Source organism: Anoplopoma fimbria, chromosome 23 (genome assembly GCF_027596085.1).
Source record: "Anoplopoma fimbria isolate UVic2021 breed Golden Eagle Sablefish chromosome 23, Afim_UVic_2022, whole genome shotgun sequence".
In the NCBI taxonomy this organism is placed as follows: Eukaryota; Metazoa; Chordata; class Actinopteri; order Perciformes; family Anoplopomatidae; genus Anoplopoma; species Anoplopoma fimbria.
The window spans coordinates 6,372,010-6,378,009 of record NC_072471.1 but is presented as its reverse complement, the minus strand read 5'-3'; positions in this window follow the sequence as shown (position 1 = coordinate 6,378,009).

Below are 6,000 nucleotides of genomic sequence, written 5' to 3'. Positions count from 1 at the left end.
GTCATAGTATAGTATGTCGAAAAAAGTCAAGTATAGTATGTGAAAAAAGTCATAGTATAGTATGTCGAAAAAAAGAAAAAAAGTCATGTCGAAAAAAGTATCATAGTATAGTATGTCGAAAAAAGTGAAAAAAGTCATAGTACAGTATGTCGAAAAAAGTCATAGTATAGTATGTCGAAAAAAGTGAAAAAAAGTCATAGTATAGTATGTCGAAAAAAAAAAAAAAAAAAGTCATAGTATAGTATGTCGAAAAAGGTCATAGTATAGTATGTCGAAAAAGAGTGGAAAAGTAATAGTATAGTATGTCGAAAAAAGTCATAGTATAGTATGTCGAAAAAAGTGAAAAAAGTCATAGTATAGTATGTCGAAAAAAGTAATCGTACAGTATGTCGAAAAAAGTCATAGTATAGTATGTCGAAAAAAGTCATAGTATAGTATGTCGAAAAAAAAGAAAAAAGTCATAGTATAGTATGTCATAAAAAAAAAAAGTCATAGTATAGTATGTCGAAAAAGTCAGAGAAAAAATCATAGTATAGTATGTCGAAAAAAGTGAAAAAAAGTCATAGTATAGTATGTCGAAAAAAGTGAAAAAAGTCATAGTATAGTATGTCGAAAAAAGTCATAGTACAGTATGTCGAAGAAATTCATAGTATAGTATGTCGAAAAAAGTCATAGTACAGTATGTCGAAAAAAGAGTGAAAAAGTCATAGTATAGTATGTCGAAAAAAGTGAAAAAAGTCAGTGTACAGTATGTCGAAAAAAGTGAAAAAGTCATAATATAGTATGTCGAAAAAAAAAGTATAGTATGTGGTCATAGTACAGTATGTCGAAAAAGAGTGGAAAAGTCATAGTATAGTATGTCGAAAAAAGTGAAAAAAAGGCAAAGTATAGTATTTAGAAAAAAGTCATAGTATAGTATGTCGAAAAAAGTCATAGTATAGTATGTCGAAAAAGAGTGGAAAAGTCATAGTATAGTATGTCGAAAAAAGTGGAAAAGTCATAGTATAGTATGTCGAAAAAAGTCAGAGTATAAAAAGTCATAGTATAGTATGTCGAAAAAAGTGAAAAAAAGTCATAATATAGTATGTCGAAAAAAGTGAAAAAAGTCAGAGTATAGTATGTCGAAAAAAGTCATAGTATAGTATGTCGAAAAAAGTCATAGTATAGTATGTCGAAAAAGTCATAGTAGAAAAAAAAGTCAGTATGTCGAAAAAAGTCATAGTATAGTATGTCGAAAAAGAGTGAAAAAGTCATAGTACAGTATGTCGAAAAAAGTCATAGTATAGTATGTCGAAAAAAGTGAAAAAAAGTCATAGTATAGTATGTCGAAAAAAGTGAAAAAAAGTCATAGTATAGTATGTCGAAAAAAGTGAAAAAAGTCAGAGTATAGTATGTCGAAAAAAGTCATAGTATAGTATGTCGAAAAAAGTCATAGTATAGTATGTCGAAAAAGAGTGAAAAAGTCATAGTATAGTATGTCGAAAAAAGTCAGAGTATAGTATGTCGAAAAGTCATAGTATAGTAAAAAGTCATAGTATAGTATGTCGAAAAAAGTCATAGTATAGTATGTCGAAAAAAGTGAAAAAAAGTCATAGTATAGTATGTCGAAAAAAGTGAAAAAAGTCAGAGTACAGTATGTCGAAAAAAGTCATAGTATAGTATGTCGAAAAAAGTCATAGTATAGTATGTCGAAAAAGAGTGGAAAAGTCATAGTATAGTATGTCGAAAAAAGTGAAAAAAAGTCATAGTATAGTATGTCGAAAAAAGTCATAGTATAGTAAAAAAAGTCATAGTATAGTATGTCGAAAAAAAAGTGAAAAAAGTCATAGTATAGTATGTCGAAAAAAAAAGTCATAGTATAGTATGTCGAAAAAAGTCATAGTATAGTATGTAGTATGAAAAAAGTGGAAAAGTCATAGTAAGTAGTCAGTAGTATAGTATGTCGAAAAAAAAAAAGTCATAGTATAGTATGTCGAAAAAAGTCATAGTATAGTATGTCGAAAAAAGTGAAAAAAAGTCATAGTATAGTATGTCGAAAAAAGTCATAGTACAGTATGTCGAAGAAATTCATATTATAGTATGTCGAAAAAAGTCATAGTACAGTATGTCGAAAAAAGTCATAGTATAGTATGTCGAAATAGAGTGGAAAGGTCATAGTATAGTATGTCGAAAAAAGAGTGAAAAAGTCATAATATAGTATGTCGAAAAAAGTGGTCATAGTACAGTATGTCGAAAAAAGTGGAAAAGTCATAGTATAGTATGTCGGAAAAAGTGAAAAAAAGGCAAAGTATAGTATGTCGAAAAAGAGTGGTCATAGTACAGTATGTCGAAAAAGAGTGAAAAAGTCATAGTACAGTATGTCGAAAAAGGTCATAGTATAGTATGTCGAAAAAGAGTGGAAAAGTCATAGTATAGTATGTCGAAAAAGAGTGAAAAAAGTCAGAGTATAGTATGTCGAAAAAGAGTGGTCATAGTATAGTATGTCGAAAAAAGTGAAAAAGTCATAGTATAGTATGTCGAAAAAAGTGAAAAAGTCATAGTACAGTATGTCGAAAAAAAAAAGTCATAGTATAGTATGTCGAAAAAAGAGTAGTAAAAAGTCATAGTACAGTATGTCGAAAAAAGTCATAGTATAGTATGTCGAAAAAAGTCATAGTATAGTATGTCGAAAAAAGTGAAAAAAAGTCATAGTATAGTATGTCGAAAAAAGTGAAAAAAGTCAGAGTATAGTATGTCGAAAAAAGTCATAGTATAGTATGTCGAAAAAAAAGTCATAGTATAGTATGTCGAAAAAAAGTATAGTATGGAAAAGTCATAGTATAGTATGTCGAAAAAAGTCATAGTATAGTATGTCGAAAAAAAGTCATAGTATAGTATGTCGAAAAAAGTGAAAAAAGTCATAGTATAGTATGTCGAAAAAAAGTGTAAAAAAGTCATAGTATAGTATGTCGAAAAAAGTCATAGTACAGTATGTCGAAAAAAAAAAAGTCATAGTATAGTATGTCGAAAAAAGTCATAGTACAGTATGTCGAAAAAAGTCATAGTATAGTATGTCGAAATAGAGTGGAAAGGTCAAAGTATAGTATGTCGAAAAAAGTCATAGTATAGTAAAAAGTCATAGTATAGTATGTCGAAAAAAGTCATAGTACAGTATGTCGAAAAAAGTCATAGTACTGTATGTCGAAAAAGGTCATAGTATAGTATGTCGAAAAAGAGTCATAGTATAGTATGTCGAAAAAAGTGGAAAAGTCATAGTATAGTATGTCGAAAAAAAAAAAGTGAAAAAATGTCAGAGTATAGTATGTCGAAAAAAGTGGTCATAGTACAGTATGTTGAAAAAAGTGAAAAAGTCATAGTATAGTATGTCGAAAAAAGTCATAGTATAGTATGTCGAAAAAGAGTGGAAAAGTCATAGTATAGTATGTCTAAAAAAGTGAAAAAAGTCATAGTATAGTATGTCGAAAAAGAGTGGTCATAGTACAGTATGTCGAAAAAGTCATAGTACAGTATGTCGAAAAAAGTCATAGTATAGTATGTCGAAAAAGAGTGAAAAAGTCATAGTACAGTATGTCGAAAAAAGTAATAGTATAGTATGTCGAAAAAAGTCATAGTATAGTATGTCGAAAAAAGTGAAAAAAAGTCATAGTATAGTATGTCGAAAAAAGTGAAAAAAGTCATAGTATAGTATGTCGAAAAAAGTAATCGTACAGTATGTCGAAAAAAGTCATAGTATAGTATGTCGAAAAAAGTCATAGTATAGTATGTCGAAAAAGAGTGGAAAAGTCATAGTATAGTATGTCGAAAAAAGTCAGAGTATAGTATGTCGAAAAAAGTCATAGTATAGTATGTCGAAAAAAGTGAAAAAAAGTCATAGTATAGTATGTCGAAAAAAGTGAAAAAAGTCATAGTATAGTATGTCGAAAAAAGTCATAGTACAGTATGTCGAAGAAATTCATAGTATAGTATGTCGAAAAAAGTCATAGTACAGTATGTCGAAAAAGAGTGAAAAAGTCATAGTATAGTATGTCGAAAAAAGTGAAAAAAAGTCAGTGTCGAAAAACAGTATGTCGAAAAAAGTGAAAAAGTCATAATATAGTATGTCGAAAAAAGTGAAAAAAATAGTAGTATGTCATAGTACAGTATGTCGAAAAAGAGTGGAAAAGTCATAGTATAGTATGTCGAAAAAAGTGAAAAAAAGGCAAAGTATAGTATTTAGAAAAAAGTCATAGTATAGTATGTCGAAAAAAGTCATAGTATAGTATGTCGAAAAAGAGTGGAAAAGTCATAGTATAGTATGTCGAAAAAAGTCAGAGTATAGTATGTCGAAAAAAGTCATAGTATAGTATGTCGAAAAAAGTGAAAAAAGTCATAGTATAGTATGTCGAAAAAAGTGAAAAAAAGTCATAGTATAGTATGTCGAAAAAAGTGAAAAAAGTCATAGTATAGTATGTCGAAAAAAGTCATAGTATAGTATGTCGAAAAAAGTCATAGTATAGTATGTCGAAAAAAAAAAAAAGTCATAGTATAGTATGTCGAAAAAAGTCATAGTATAGTATGTGAAAAAAGTCATAGTATAGTATGTCGAAAAAAAGTAATGTGAAAAAAAAGTCATAGTATAGTATGTCGAAAAAAGTGAAAAAAGTCATAGTATAGTATGTCGAAAAAAGTCATAGTATAGTATGTCGAAAAAAGTCATAGTATAGTATGTCGAAAAAGAGTGAAAAAGTCATAGTATAGTATGTCGAAAAAAGTCAGAGTATAGTATGTCGAAAAAAGTCATAGTATAGTATGTCGAAAAAAGTGAAAAAAAGTCATAGTATAGTATGTCGAAAAAAGTGAAAAAACAGAGTACAGTATGTCGAAAAAAAAAGTCATAGTATAGTATGTCGAAAAAAGTCATAGTATAGTATGTCGAAAAAAGTCATAGTATAGTGGAAAAAAGTCATAGTATAGTATGTCGAAAAAAAAAAGTCATAGTATAGTATGTCGAAAAAAGTCATAGTATAGTATGTCGAAAAAAGTCATAGTATAGTATGTCGAAAAAAGTGAAAAAAGTCATAGTATAGTATGTCGAAAAAAGTCATAGTATAGTATGTCGAGAAAAAAAAAGTGAAAAAAAGTCATAATATAGTATGTCGAAAAAAGTGAAAAAAGTCAGTATAGTATGTCGAAAAAAGTCATAGTATAGTATGTCGAAAAAAAAAGTCATAGTATAGTATGTCGAAAAAAGTGAAAAAGTCATAGTATAGTATGTCGAAAAAAGTCATAGTATAGTATGTATGTCGAAAAAAGTCATAGTATAGTATGTCGAAAAAAGTCATAGTATAGTATGTCGAAAAAAGTCATAGTAAAAAAGTCATAGTATAGTATGTCGAAAAAAGTGAAAAAAAGTCATAGTATAGTATGTCGAAAAAAGTGAAAAAAAAAGTATAGTATGTCGAAAAAAGTCATAGTATAGTATGTCGAAAAAAGTCATAGTATAGTATGTCGAAAAAAGTCATAGTATAGTATGTCGAAAAAAGTCATAGTATAGTATGTCGAAAAAAGTCATAGTATAGTATGTCGAAAAAGAGTGAAAAAGTCATAGTATAGTATGTCGAAAAAAGTCAAAGTATAGTATGTCGAAAAAAGTCATAGTATAGTATGTCGAAAAAAGTGAAAAAAAGTCATAGTATAGTATGTGAAAAAAAGTATAGTATGTGAAAAAAGTCATAGTATAGTATGTCGAAAAAAAGTGAAAAAAGTCATAGTATAGTATGTCGAAAAAAGTCATAGTATAGTATGTCGAAAAAAAAAAGTCATAGTATAGTATGTCGAAAAAAGAAAAAAGTCATAGTATAGTATGTCTAAAAAAGTGAAAAAAGTCATAGTATAGTATGTCGAAAAAGAGTGGAAAAGTCATAGTATAGTATGTCGAAAAAAGTGAAAAAAGTCATAGTATAGTATGTCGAAAAAAAAGAAAAAAAGTCATAGTAAAGTATGTCGAAAAAAGTGAAAAAA